The sequence below is a fragment of the Lithobates pipiens genome, unplaced genomic scaffold (genome assembly GCF_037356315.1).
Source record: "Lithobates pipiens isolate NorthernLeopardFrog02 unplaced genomic scaffold, aLitPip1_a1.2 Scaffold_30, whole genome shotgun sequence".
Classification (NCBI taxonomy): domain Eukaryota; kingdom Metazoa; phylum Chordata; class Amphibia; order Anura; family Ranidae; genus Lithobates; species Lithobates pipiens.
The window spans coordinates 171,213,887-171,229,688 of record NW_027507791.1 but is presented as its reverse complement, the minus strand read 5'-3'; the positions used below and the strand labels follow the sequence as shown (position 1 = coordinate 171,229,688).

General features: G+C 47.2%; 3 pseudogenes; 1 reads left to right on the top strand and 2 right to left on the bottom strand.

Annotated features, from left to right (window-relative positions):
* Positions 1-7,436: 7,436 nt before the first annotated feature.
* LOC143950070 (5S ribosomal RNA) lies at positions 7,437-7,556 on the bottom strand (annotated as a pseudogene).
* A 3,880-nt stretch (positions 7,557-11,436) lies between these two features.
* On the bottom strand, positions 11,437-11,555 carry LOC143949014 (5S ribosomal RNA; annotated as a pseudogene).
* A 3,843-nt stretch (positions 11,556-15,398) lies between these two features.
* LOC143949550 (5S ribosomal RNA) lies at positions 15,399-15,517 on the top strand (annotated as a pseudogene).
* The last annotated feature ends 285 nt before the right edge of the window (positions 15,518-15,802 follow it).

Below are 15,802 nucleotides of genomic sequence, written 5' to 3'. Positions count from 1 at the left end.
TAGCCTATTTGTATACACTAGCCTGTCTTTTGTACACATTAGCCTCTCTGTATAAACTAGCCGGTCCTCTGTATACACTAGTCCATCTGTATACACTAGCAAGTCTGTGTAACCAAGCCTCTGTCTCTTCATACCCTAGCCTCCATCTCTTGCATAAACCAGGACCTTCTTCTGTATAATCTAGCCTATCTGTATACACTAGCCTGTCTTTTGTACACATTAGCCTCTCTGTGTAAACTAGCCGGTCTACTGTATACACTAGTCCATCTGTATACACTAGCAAGTCTGCATACTCCTGCCTCTCTGTGTAACCCAGCCTCGCTCTCTCTCTCTGTATACCCTAGCCTCCATCTCTGCATACCAAAGACGTTCTTCTGTATAATCTAGCCTATCTGTATAAACTAGCCTGTCTTTTGTACACATTAACCTTTCTGTATAAACTAGCCGGTCCTCTGTATACACTAGTCCGTCGGTATACACTAGCATCTCTTTATACATTAGCTCTCTGTATACCCAAGCCTCTCTGTATACACTAGTGCACCGGTATACACTAGCAAGTCTGCATACACTAGCCTCTCTTTGTAACCCAACTGCTCTCTCTGCATACCCAGGACGTTCTTCTCTATAATCTAGCCTATCTGTATAATCTAGCTTATCTGTATACACTAGCCATCCATCTCTGCATACCCAGGACGTTCTTCTCTATAATCTAGCCTATCTGTATAATCTAGCCTATTTGTATACACTAGCCTGTCTTTTGTACACATTTGCCTCTCTGTATAAACTAACCGGTCTTCTGTATTACACTAGTCCCCCTGTATACACTAGCAAGTATGCATACTCTAGCCTCTCTCTCTGTATACCCTAGCAAGTCTGCATACTCCTGCCTCTCTGTGTAACCCAGCCTCACTCTCTCTCTGTATACCCTAGCCTCCATCTCTGCATACCCAGGACGTTCTTTTGTATAATCTAGCCTATCTGTTTAAACTAGCCTGTCTTTTGTACACATTAGCCTCTCTATATAAACTAGCCGGTCCTCTGTATACACTAGTCCGTCTGTATACATTAGCAAGTCTGTGTAACCAAGCCTCTCTCTCTGCATACCCTAGCCTTCATCTCTTGCATAACCAGGACCTTCTTATGTATAATCTAGCCTATCTGTATACACTAGCCTGTCTTTTGTACACATTAGCCTCTCTGTATAAACTAGCCGGTCTACTGTATACACTAGTCCATCTGTATACACTAGCAAGTCTGCATACTCCTGCCTCTCTGTGTAACACAGTCTCTCTCTCTGTATACCCTAGCCTCCATCTCTGCATAACCATGACGTTCTTCTGTATAATCTAGCCTGTGTTTTGTACACTTTAGCCTCTCTGTATAAACTAGCCGGTCTTCTGCATACACGAGTCTCTCTTTATACCCTTGGATGTCTTTTGTATACACTAGCTGCTCTTTATACATTAGCTCTCTGTATACCCAAGCCTCTCTATACACTAGTCCGTCTGTATACACTAGCAAGTCTGCATACACCAGCCTCTCTGTGTAACCCAGCCTCTCTCTCTGCATACCCAAGATGTTCTTCTCTATAATCTAGCCTATTTGTATACACTAGCCTGTCTTTTGCACACATTAGCCTCCCTATATAAACTAGCCGGTCTTCTGTATACACTAGTCCGTCTGTATACACTAGCAAGTATGCATACTCTAGCCTCTCTCTCTGTATACCCTAGCCTCCATCTCTGCATACCCAGGACGTTCTTCTGTATAATCTAGTTTATCTGTATACACTAGTGTATACAGACAGACTAGTGTATACAGAGGACCGACTAATGTGTACTAAAGACAGGCTAATGTATACAGATAGGCTAGATTATACAGAAGAACGTCCTGGGTATGCAGAGCGCTCAGCTTCAAGGTATGGCCAACGTGAGTAATATGAGGGACACTCCTCACCCCCGCCCCCACCTACCAGATCTGAGTTTCATCCCCTTGCCCTCTCTGCCCCGGTCATCTGGTGGCAGTTTTATGCACTCCCTGGCCCCCTCCCATTCATAATCCTTACCGACCTTTCTTTCCGCTGCTCACAGGAACACACTGGATGACTTGTCTAATTAACCAACTTGTACAAGACACAGCTATCCTCCTGTCCGACACCGGTCCCCCTTGGAGGCTTTACCCCTCACTGTTTGGGTGGTCCCTGCCTCTCCCTGGATGCTCCACATATACCACAACGACATTGTCAGAGGGGCACCACTTGACAGGACACAGGGCTTTCATTCCGGTGGCATCTCCCATTGGAGGAAGGGATGATGGCCCCAACCCCTTGGCAGCAGGTTCTTTCATGTACAGACCAGGGCGGCTCATCTTCCCTTCTGGAGTCTTGACCTTAGATGGGGGAGTTGCACTTTGGGGGGTCTGAGTGATACCTAATGCGCTGTACTGGAAGGGCTTGACATTCCCGCATATGTGTCCCCTCCCCCTGGATGCGCCCCTTGTCCCCCCCTCTGGCTCCCACCTACTCTTTGCTGACATTGCCTTCTGCAGCTTTCGGGGACCCTGGATGACTTATTTATTGAGCCTATTGGTACGAGACACTGCTTCCCTCCAGGGTGACTCTGGACCCCCCTGGAGGATTTACCCCTTACTGTTTGGGCGGTCCCAGCCTCCCTCTGGATGCTCTACACAGCCCCCGATGGCGATGCAGGAGAGACACTAATTGGCGGGCCCTAGGACTGCTGCTCGGGTGAAGTCTCCCATTGGATGGAGGGATGGTGGCCCCAGCCCCTTGCCTGCCGGATTTTCCATGCACCGACCAGGGCTGCTCCTCTTTCATCTTGATGTGGTGACCATGGAGGGGAGGAGTTGAAATTTATGGGGTCCGGGTGTTTGCTGGTGGGAGTGCGCTAAAGGACTTGACATTTCTGCATGTTTGTCCCCTCTCCCCTGTTTCCCCCCTCCCTTCCCCCCCTTCCCACCCTTCCCTTCCCTCCTTTCCCTCCCTCTTTCCCCCTTCCACTCCCCCTTTCCCCCCTTCCACTCCCCCTTTCCCCCCTTCCCTGCCCCTTTTCCCCCCGGGGCGTGGACAGGGGAGAGGGGGTAAGGAGAGGACAATCTGCCAAAGGGAGAAATGCATTTGTTCGGGGACTGCATGTACTTTAGGGGTATGGGATGGGGGGGTGGTGGATCCCATTCTGTGATGCCTTTTCTGTTGTGACGGGCTCCCTCGTGCATGCCTATGTTTAGGGCGAGCCGAGGAGACCCCTCAGTGCTGACAGTTATATGCTCTACCTCTGTTTTGGTTATACTATTGTTTTTTGTTTCTTTGATGTTACTGATTGTCTTTTATTTGCATAGCGGTATCAGACGTGACATTTACCACTGCCGGGACTGGGGGGACTAGGATTCGGGGGCTCCCTCTCCGACCTGTCTACCCAATAACCCAAGTAGGACAGCGCTTTAAACCCAGTGTACATCTGGTAAGCGCTATAGCATAATTGTGCTGTTTTAGTATACCCTTCCTGTACTGTTGAGTGCGGACAACCCTTAATTTCCCTCTCCCCCTGGGGTTGGGGTGCCCGGCCTCTTTTTCCCTTTACCTTTCCTTCCATTTGCCCTTCCTTTCTCCCCCTTAGTTCCCGCCATGCATTACCTACCCAAAACCTACCTTGGTTCAACTTTCTTTGCTTTTCTCTGACGTCCCCCTCCCCCTCCCCGAGGAGCGATGGGAGACTCAGTCAAGGTCACCTCTCTAAACGTTAAGGGACTGAACTCCCCTGAAAAACGGTGGATCCTCCTGGGAAAACTGAACACATCCTGTACTGATGTGGCCTTTATACAAGAAACACATTTTAAAAATACTAGCCTCCCCTTTCTATGGTCGAGATCCTTCCCTAAGGTCTACCACTCTACTAACCCCTCCTCTCCATTCTGATCTCTAGCAGGCTCCCCTGGGTTCTCCAGGATTCTCTGGTGGACCCTGGGGGCCAATATCTTTTTCTTAGGGGCCACATTGGAGAGCGCCTTTTTACATTTGCCACTGTGTACGCTCCCAATGATCACCAAGACACGTTCCTCAGAACTACCCTGCACAGATTATGTGACTTTCGGGAGGGCCAATTGATATTAGGTGGGGACTTTAATGTCCCCTTTCGCCATCGGTTGATACTTCTGCCTCTTGCTCCTCGCTCCCTACCCCTCACCTAGGTCTCTATTCTGGCACCTTAATGAGAGCCTCCTCCAGATACCGGAAGTTTTAGCAGATGTGACCAGGGAATTGGACCTTTATTTCCAAGAAAACTAAAGCAGGACTGTGACCCGGGGATAATTTGGGAGGCTCACAAGTCAGTACTCCGCAGGGTACTTATCAGGCACGGGGCGCGCATCAAACGAACACGGAAGGAACAGCTTGCTAATCTGTTTCGTGAACTTGCCTCTGTGGAAGCAAAACATAAACATACCCCCTTACGGACCTTAGAGATTGAATTGGGGACACTCCATACCCATATTGCTGTCCTACTCCATTATAAAGCGAAAGCGGCACTCCAGTTTTGTCGTAAACTGGCGTAGGAGTCAGAGGACAAATGCAGAAAAATCTTAGCCAGGTCGGTAAAGGAGTTGAAATCTGGCTCTTACATACCACAGTTGATAGATGAGAATGGCCAGAGGGCTCTACCCCAACCCAAATAGTCGAAGTCTTTGAAAAATGTTACTCTGTTTTCTACAACCTGCCCGATTCAGGGTCTGGACAGGACAATATAGACAGATATGTAACCGGTTCTGGTCTACCAACCCTCTCATCGGAATCACGGGAGTACTTGGAGGACCCGATCACACTGGAAGAAGTCCAGACGGCTGTGGGACCTCCGAAGGTGGGTAAGGCTCCGGGCCCTGACGGATATACCGCACAATACTTTAAGACCTTCCTCCCTATTCTCGGCCCGCGCTTGGTGAATTTATTTAATACTCTGAGCTCGAATGGGGATTTTCCTGAGGATACTCTTAGAGCCCACATCTCGTTGATACCTAAGGAGGGCAAAGACCCGGGCCTATGTGGCAGCTACAGACCGATTTCCCTCCAAAATTCGGTCCTAAAACTATTCTCTAACTCCTCGCCACGTGATTGGCACATCACTTGTAGTCCCTTATACATATTGACCAGTTAGGTTTTATTCCCACCAGGGAAAATAGGGACAACACCATTAAGGTGCTTACCCTGATCCGTAAAGCAAAGTCATCTGGGACCCCTTGTCTTTTCATGAGTACTGATGCCGAGAAGGCTTTTGATCGGGTCAAATGGACATTAATGTTCTCGGTCCTTCGCCATATAGGTCTGCGTGAACGGATGCTGGCATGGATAAGTAAAATATACTCACGTACTTACATTCCACCGGACATCGCGCGTACGTTTATGTTGAACTTCCCCCCACCCCTTGTCACTAAGATCCGCAGTTTGCTTCACGGGTGGCATTCTGGCCTCCATTCCTGGTTCAGCAGATGCAATCTCATTAAAATGAACATACTCCCTAAATTTACTTATCTTTTCCAAGCTCTCCTGATCCAGATTCCAGTCCTGTTTTTTAAGCAAGTTCAATCCTTGCTCACTCAATTTAACTGGGCTCACAAAAATCCCAGACTTAAGCGGTCACAGCTGACATTGTCTAAACAACAGGGAGTGTTGGATCTCCCTAACTTGCAACGCTACTACCTGGCCTCCCATCTGGGGCGTGTATTGGACTGGAATCGAAACAAACTTTCTAAGCTCACTCCCAAATTCCGATAAGAAGCACCATGTGGTGCTATAAGTATTTACCCACAGAATTTATGTCACATCCCACTATAGGGGCTTAGTTGAAAGTCAGTCACCTGATCGCTACCCAAAACACACTCACGTCTTTGACTTCCCCCCTATTCCCTATACGTGGCCATCCAACCTTTGAACTGGGGACCCACTTAGAAATTCCAACCTAGACAATGCGTCTAAATTCGTCATTGATGGAAAATGGCCTTCTTTCTCAACCCTAACAGATCCGACAGGGCTTTTCCAACTGCCTTTTTGGAGAGCTGCGCAACGACATCATTTTCTCCATTCCATCCCCAATCCTCAAACGTTTGCCCGCCCTCAGACGGAGTTTGAGACTCTATGCAGGAGCGAAGGCCCTTTGGCCCACATTCTCTCTCAAACAGATTACCCACACTTAACCTGTCTGTCCAACTGGGAAAAGGACCTTAATTGCTAATTTTCCCCAGCACAGAGACAACACATTATCACTTTGGCTCTCAAAATGTCGCTGTGCACGAAGATACAGGAGACGAATTTTAAACTTCTCACCAGGTGGTATTTGACACCATCAAAGCTGCAGAAATGTTTCCCCTCTTCCTCGAACATATGCTGGAGGTGTGGAGAAGAAGAGGGCACGTTGCTGCACAAATTTTGGTCCTGCCTCAGCTTGGTGGACTTCTGGACAGAGCTCCGATGCATAACACAAAAATTCACAGACTTCTCCATCCAGGAAGAGGCTGCATTCTTTCTCTTGCACCATTCACAGATTCCCATTAAGAAGTACAAAAAAATCAATTTTACGGCATGTGATAAATGCGGCGAAATCCTGCATCCCTCTCTATTGGAAAAAATGTTCCCCCCCTTTCATTACTCACTGGCTTAAGAAAATAGAGGACATTAAAAAAAATGGAGGACTTGATCCTCACATCACAAGGTAAACAAGAATTTTTTAAACAAACCTGAGACATCTGGAATACCTTTATATTCTCGCTGGAAGGATGTCGCCTGCTATCGCCTTAGTGCTCTGAGCTTTCCTTGACTGGCCCCTTGGACAGTGGCTGCCATCGTGTCTCGTCCCCCCTTCTCCTTTTCTGATCTTTCAACCCTTCTCTTTTCTGCCTTCCTCCCCTATCTCTCACCCCCTCCACCCCCTCTCTCTTTTGGAAAGAGTGGAAAATTGGGAATGACGGCCCCACACCCCCCTCTGGATGGATTATGCCGGAGGGACCTGGGGTTTGTGTGACCCTGGATCTTGGTACAGTACTTTATCCGTGCCTCGAATCATTGTGATTGATGGAAGGCAGACTCACAGTTGCGAATATACCTGTATCAAGTATTGTTCAGCTGCTTTTTGCTCTGTATTTCTCTGTTGCATTATGTACTCGGGGGACCGTCTTCCCCTATTTGGAGAAAAAATTATATTTGAAAAAAAAAAGAAGCCTACGACACCTGGTATTCCCAGGCGGTCTCCCATCCAGGCATTAACCAGGCCCGACCCTGCTTAGCCTCCAATATCAGACAAGATGGAACAGATTCAGGGTGATGTGGCCGTAGCCAATATCTTCAGGCACTCTCAACTCTCTTGACAAACACCAAGATGGTCACCTTGGAAACAAGCGGAAAAAAATAGGTCAACGGCAACAACATAAAAAGAAGCCTACGGCATCTGGAAATCCCAGGCCGTCTCCCATCCAGGTACTAAACTGGTCCCAACCCTGCTTAGCCTCTGAGATCAGATGAGATTGGGCTCTTTCAGGGTGGTGTGGCCGTAGGAGATTTCTTCAGGCACTCTCAACCTTGACTAACGCCAATATGGTCACCTTGGGAAACAAACAAAAAAATCAAGTCAACGCCAACAACATGAGAAGAAGTCTGCAGCACCTAGTATTCCCAGGTGGTCTCCCATCCAGGTATTAACAAGGCCCGACACTGTTTAGTCTCTGAGATCAGACGAGATCTGGTGCTTTCAGGGTTATGTGGCCATAGGCGAGCTCTTCAAGCACTCTCAACCCTCTTGACAAACACCAAGATGGTCACCTTGGTAAACAAACAAAAAAAAAAAACAAGTCAACGCCAAGAACATAAAAATAAGCCTTCAGCACCTAGTATTCCCAGGTGGTCTCCAATCCAGGTACTAGCAAGGCCCGACCCTGTTTAGCCTCTGAGATCAGAGGAGATCGGGCGCTTTCAGGCTTATGTGCCCATAGGCAATCTCTGAAAAAAAAAAAAACGAATCAAGGCCAACAACATAAAAAGAAGCCTACAATAACTGGTATTCCCAGGTGGTCTCCCATCCAGGTACTAACCAGGCCTGACTCTTCTTAGCCTCCAAGATCAGATGAGATTGGGTGCTTTCAGAGTGCTCGGACTCTTTCCCCATCACTAATGGGACGAGGCAGGGGTGCCCTCTGTCTCCCCTAATTTTTATTCTGACACTGGAACCACTTATTTGTCACGTTCGGAATGACCCGAATATTACTGGCATATCCAAACCCTCCGCACACCACAAAATTGCGGCGTACGCTGACGATCTAATTTCTTTCGTCTCCAATCCACACATTTCGCTTCCCAATATACTCGCGACTCTCCGGCGATACGGCAGCCTATCAAACTATAAAATCAATTGCACCTTTGGCTGTATTGAATATATCGGTCCCGGATGGTGAGGCCAAGAGGCTACGCTCCGCTTTTCCATTCTACTGAGCTGAAAAATCTATACGTTACCTGGGCGTTGACATCGCAGCGGATTTGGCGCAATTGTACCCGCTTAATTTTGTCCCTCTCCTGAATAGACTGAAATCTGATTTGGGAAACTGGCATGCTTTAACACTGACCTGGTTCAGGCGCTGTAATGCATTCAAAATGACGGCCCTCCCGCGGATCTTATACTTGTTCCAGACATTACCGATCCGGTTACCCCCAATCTTTTTCAGACATCTGCAGGTGCTGCTCCGGGACTTTATTTGGGCGCGCAAACCGCCCAGAGCCCGTTTGCAATTGCTTGCCAGACCAAAGGACAAGGGGGGTCTGGGTCTCCCAGATCTGAGACAATACAACAGAGCGACTCTGCTAGCGAGAGTCGTTGATTGGCATTGTAATGGCCCACACAAGCAGTGGGTGGAGATGGAGATTGAGGATGGATCCATTCCCCTATTGACCTCCCCGTGGCTCCTGTCCTCCCTACCAAAAGACCTCAGAGATCACCCCGTAGTGGGAGCTACGTTGGCTGTTGTGCGGAGGTTGTTCCGCTGCACACACATTGCTCCCCTGCCGTCACCAATGACTCCGGTTATAGGTAATCCAGACTTCCCACCGGGATTTACCAACAAGAAACTGCGACAGTTGACAGTGGTAGGGAAACAGCGTCTGGGAGAGGTGTGGTCCTCGGGAGGGCTCCCGACCACGCAAACCGTCGCCGAGCTTTCTGACCCTCCGCTTGACTTGTTTAATGCTTATCAACTTCGTCACTTTCTTCTGGCCATACAAAGGGCCCCCTACACTCCTAGAGACCTGACGCCCTATGAATCCATCTGTCACAAAAAGGAACCTGTGCAACACACCCTCTCCCTCCTGTACAACCTATTAAGTAGTCAGGAGGAGGAGTCGACCCCACCATTTATCCACAAATGGGAGATTGCATTTGGCATCACATTTACCCCACAACAGATAGGGAAGATCCTGACATTAGTACATAAAGCTTCCATCGCAAACCAATATCAAGAATCAGGATACAAGATAGTCTCACGCTGGTATAGAGTCCCATACCTTCTGAATAAAATGAATAGATCGATTCCGGATGTTTGTTGGAGGTGTAATTCAGATACGGGGACCATGGGACACATTTTCTGGGCATGCCCGGCCTTGAGGAACTTTTGGGTGGAGGTGACCGGGACGATAAAAACTCTCAGAAATGTAGATATCGCAGACAACCCAGCAGCGTGCCTTCTACACTTGACCGAACAGCCTGTTCAAAAATACAAAAAAACCCTCACGATGCAATTCCTGAACGCCGCCCGGGCCTGCATTCCCACACTGTGGAGGCAGCCTCAGCCCCCATCCAAGGTGCTGTGGTATTCCAAAGTCAATCATATTCTCCGGATGGAAGAATTGACCGCCACCCTTCACAACACTGAAGAGGCATTTAGTGATACATGGAGGCCCTGGAGGTATTTTACTGGTACCTGAGACTACATTTGGGAGGTGAGCAGCGCCCCTGTCCCAGAAAACGACTGAACATCTAACGTTTACCTACGTAGGCCAAGTCTGCCCTGGGTGGCATTCCCCCCCTCCCTTTTTGTCTTTATTTTTCTTTTTTTCCCCGCCGCCATCCCGCCCCCCTCTTCTCTCTCCGTTTTTGCACTCTCTTCTTCCCCCGTCCTCCCTTTTCACTATGCCTTGTCTCCTTACTAGCCTTTGGGACCCAGAAGAACCCCAGGGTTCTGGACACGACTGGCTCATATTTTACTCTGGTTCACATAGGTCATGATAAGCTGGCTCGCTGTGGTCCCAGTTGTTCTCCATGATTACATTTGTCCGAACGGAGCTGCATTAGTTATACTGTACTACATGTCGGAGGTGGGGTTTCTCTCTTTTCTGCATGAAACTCTAGGACTCCCCTCTGAGAACCCAGAGTTATTTGGCTGCCTATTTTTTGTTACCATGTAATTGTGACCCTGGGTCATGCTGTATGGTTGACTGTTATATTTATGTTGTTCTACTTATACTTAATAAAAGAATAAAACAAAAAAAAAAAAAAAGTCAATGCCAACAACTTAAAAAAAAAGCCTATGGCATCGAGAAATCCCAGGCGGTCTCCCATCCCGGTACTAACCAGGTCCCAACCCTGCTTAGCCTCTGAGATCAAATGAGATTTGGCTCTTTCAGGGTGATGCAGCCATAGTAGATTTTTTCAGGCACGCTCAACCCTCTTGACAAATGCCAAGATGGTCACCTTAGGAAACAAACAAAAAAAACAAGTCAACACCAACAACATAAAAAGAAGCCTACCGCACCTAGTATTTCCAGGCGGTCTCCCATCCAGGTATTAACAAGACGCGGCCCTTTCTAGCCTCTGAGATCAGCGGAGATTGGGCGCTTTCAGGGTGATGTGCCCATAGGCAATCTCTTTGGGCACTCTCATCCCTCTTGAAAAATGCCAATATAGTCACCCTGGGAAACAAGCGAAAAAAAACAGGTCAACGCCAACAACATAAAAAGAAGAATACGGCACCTGGTATTCCAAGGCCGTCTCCCATTTAAGTACTAACTAGGCCCAACCCTTCTTAGCCTCTGAGATCAGAAGAGATATGGTGCTTTCAGGGTGATGTGGCTGTAAGCGATCTCTTTAGGCACTCTCAACCCTCTTGACAAATGCCAAGATGATCACTTTGGGAAACAAGCGAAAAAAACAGGTCAACACCAACAACATAAAAAGAAGCCTGCGGCATCTGGAAAACCCAGGCGGTCTCCCATCCAGATACAAACCAGGCCCAACCCTGCTTAGCCTCTGAGACCAAGCGAGATTGGGCGCTTTCAGGGTGTTGTGCTCGTAGGCAATTTCTTTGTGCACTCTCAACCCTCTTGACACATGCCAAGATGGTCACCTTGGGAAACAAGGGAAAATAAAACAGGTCAACGCCGACAACATAATGAGAAGCCTACGGCACCTGGTATTCCCAAGCTGTCTCCCATCCAGGAACTAACCAGGCCCATCGCTGCTTAGCCTTCGAGATCAGATGAGATTGGGATCTTTCAGGGTGATTTGGCCGTAGGCACTCCCTTTGGGCACTCTGAAGCCTCTTGACAAAGGCCAAGATGGTCACCTTGGGAAACAAGCTAAAAAAAACAGGTCAAAGCCAACAACATAAAAGAAGCCTACGGCATCCAGTATTCCCAGGCGATCTCCCAATTAAGACACTAACCAGACCAGATCCTTCTGTGGCACCTGGTCTTCCCAGGCAGTCTCCCATCCAGGTACTAACCAGGCCTGACGCTGCTTAGCCTCTGAAATCAGACGAGATCGGGTGCTTTCAGGTTGATGTGGCCGTAAGCTTTCTCTTCAAGATACGCCCAACCCTCTTGACAAACGCCAAGATGGTCGCCTTGAGAAACAAGCAAAAAAAACAGGTCAAAGCCAACAACATAAAAAGAAGCCTATGGGCTTACAGCGGACCCTAAAAGATGGGACCCACTAGCTCTGTCATGGTTCGGACGCTGTAATGTGTTGAAGATGAACGCAATGCCACGACTTCTGTATCTACTACAAGCCTTACCTATCAAAATACCCCAGACTTTCTTTCATGCGGTTCGCTCAATCTTTATCAAGTTCCTCTGGCGCGGAAAACATATGCGTATTGGTAGGGCAATGCTATTGCGACCGAAATTGCGGGGAGGTATTGGCTTCCCGGACCCTGCTCTATATTACACAGCGACGCACATGACACCGGTGGTTGACTGGTGCCGGTGTTCTGCCATATACTGTCCGGCCATGATATAGTGTCTGCGCCGTACTGCGCATGCGCAGTACGGAGCAGACGAAGCTTCGGAGATTTTCATGCGCGGTGAGTGGAGGTGGTAGCCCCACCATCCAAGTGGACATAGGGTTGTGAATATTAGAGGGCCCCTCGCAGGCGAGCTTCGGGCTTGGCCTCGCTGCGCTCGGCTCTTTTATATTCTTTTATATTCTTACTCTATGTCACATACTCACAGTCCCGGTACAAATATGCAAAATAGAGCAAAAGAGTACATGGTTTATTTTGATGTATGATAGTTTTATTGCATGCTTGATGTGGATGATTAAAATCGTGTAGTGATCTATATTTAGCATAAGAATGAAAAGGCATAACATGGCAATGAGACAAAATCCATTAGAGATGTGAGCTAGATGAAATGATGAAATGTCTCTGTATAGCCCAGATTGTCTTCTGTTATCACTTAGCCTACCCTCTAAATTCACTAGCCTCTCTATATACACCAGCATGTTTACACTAGCCGGTCTTCTGCATACAATAGCCTGTCTTCGATATACACTAGCCTATGTTCTGAATACACTAGCCCGTCTTCTGTCTTCTGTATGCCCTAGCCTGTCTTCTGTATACATTAGTCTCTCTGTATAAACTAGCATCTCTGTATACCCCAAACTGTCTTCTGTAAAAACTTGTCTCTCTTTATAGCCTGTCTAGCCTTTCTTCTGTACACACTAGCTTCTCTGTATACACTAACCAGGCTTCTATATACAATAGCTTCACTCTATGCACTAGCCTCTCTGTATAATCTAGCCTCTCTATATACCCTAGATAGTGTTCTGCATCTCCGTAGTGGTAGCCTCTCCGTAGAAGCCAGCCTTTATTCTGTATTCACTAGCCTTTCTTCTGTATGCTGTAGTCTTCTATATATACTAGCTTCTCTGTACACCCTTGCATCTCTGTAATACACTAAACCCTCTGTATACCACAGCCTGTCTTCTGTATACACTAGACTGTAAACACTAGCTAGAATACACCAGCCTGTCTTCTGTACCCACTAGAATCTCTGTATACACTACCCAGTCTTCTGTATACACTGTCAGCTTGGATGTATACCCAAGCCTGTCTTCTGTATACACTAGTCTCTCTATATGCACTGTCCTATCTGTATACACACGACTCTCTCTATACACTAACCTCTCTATATACACTAACATCTTTGTATATACTAGCCTCTCTTTAAATTAGCCTCTCTGTGTACCCCAGCCTCATTGTTTACTCTAGCATCTCTGTATACTCAAGCCTATCTGCATACATGAGTCTGTATTCTGTATTCACTAGCCTGTATTCACTAGCCTTATATATACTAGCTTCTCGCTTCTCTGTACACCCTTGCATTTCTGTACACTAGACTCTCTGAATACACTAAACCCTCAGTATACCACAGCCTGTCTTCTGTATACATTAGACTGTAAAAACTAGCTAGAATACACCAGCCTGTCTTCTTTACCCAATAGACTCTCTGTATGCACTACCCAGTCTTCTGTATACACTGTCAGCTTTGATGTATACCCAAGCCTGTCTTCTGTATACACTAGTTTCTCTATATGCACTGTCCTTTCTGTATACTCTCGACCCTCTCTATACATTAACCTCTCTATATACACTAACATCTTTGTATATACTAGCCTCTCTTTAAATTAGCCTCTCTGTGTACCCCAGCCTCACTGTTTACTCTAGCATCTCTGTATACTCAAGCCTATCTACATACACGAGTCTTCTGTATTGTGTATTAACTAGCCTTTCTTCTGTATGCTGTAGTCTTCTATATATACCAGCTTCTCTGTACACCCTTGCATCTCTGTAAACACTGTGTAAACTAGCCAGTCTTATGTATACACTCGCCGACTGTATACACTAGACTCTCTGAATACACTAAACTCTCTGTATACCACAGCCTGTCTTCTGTATACACTAGACTGTAAAAACTAGCTAGAATACACCAGCCTGTCTTCTGTACCCACTAGACTCTCTGTATACACTACCCAGTCTTCTGTATAGAATGTCAGCTTTCATGTATACCCTTTCTGTATACACTAGCTTCTCTATATGCACTGTCCTTTCTGTATACACTCGACTCTCTCTATACACTAACCTCTCTATATACACTAACATCTTTGTATTTGTCTTTAAACTAGCCTCTCTGTGTACCCCAGCCTCACTGTTTACTCTAGCATCTCTGTATACTCAAGCCTATCTACATACACGAAACCTGTATTCTGTATTCACTAGCCTTTCTTCTGTATGCTGTAGTCTTCTATATATACCAGCTTCTCTGTACACCCTAGCACTGTAACAGTGCTAGGTTCCTGTATTACAGAAACAGAACACCAGCAATAAGGTGTATACTGTGCAGGAGGCACACAACACCGACTCTAACTTCTGCACTGCAGATGCATGTATTGCAGAAATTGAACACCAGTAATAAAGGGTAGCTTCAGGTGTGTACTGTGCAGGAGGCACATAACACCCACTGTAACAGTGCTAGGTTCCCAAGCAGTAAAGACACTGTCCCTGCCTATCGTCCTCTTTCCCTGACCACCGCAACACACTATACAAGGCCGCCGTGCTGGCGGCCTTATATAGTGTGGGGTGTGTACTAAACCCCCCTGAGCTATAATTGGCCACAGGAATCCTGCCTGTGGTGAATTGTGGCTCTCCTCACACAGGATGTCACATCTGTTCTTATTATATAGAACCTATTATGCTCCTCGTAAACTTTTTCAGTTTTGCCGAACGGCCGGACGCAAGTTGCCCCCGGTGCGGGAACATGGGGGGAGACATGATGCACATGTTTTGGAGATGCCCGAAGTTGATCCGCTACTGGACAGAGGTGACAGGAACCATTGATCGGGTGGTTGGAACCTCCACCAGGATGGGGGCGAAGTATTGTCTCCTGGGATTAGTTGAAGGAGTTGGAAACCCGGGAAGTAGCCAGATGGCAGTTCTGAGATGCCTATTTCAGGCAAGGAAACTGATTGCCCAACCCTGCTTAGCCTCCAATGTTGGCAATGACTTGTTTTTTTTTTGCTTGTTTCCCAAGATGACCATGTTGGCGTTTGTCAAGATGGTTGAGAGTGCCCGAAGAGATCGCCTATGGCCCCATCACCTTGAAAGTGCCTGATCTTGTCTGATCTCGGAGGCTAAGCATTGTCGGGCCTGATTAGTAACTGGATGGGAGACCAACTGGGAATACCAGGTGCCGTAGGATTCTTTTTATGTTGTTGGCGTTGACATGGTTTTTTTTTTCCGCTTGTTTCCCAAGGTGATCATCTTGGCATTTGTCAAGAGGGCTGAGAGAGCCCAAAGAAATCTCCTACGGCCACATCCCCCTGAAAGCGCCCGATCTCATCTGATCTCAGAGGCTAAGCAGGGTCCGGCCTGGATAGTACCTAATTAAAGGTGCCGTAGGAATCTTTTTATATTGTTGACTTTGACCTGTTTTTCTTTCGCTTGTTTCCCAAGGTGACCATTTTAGCATCAGTCAAGAGTTTTG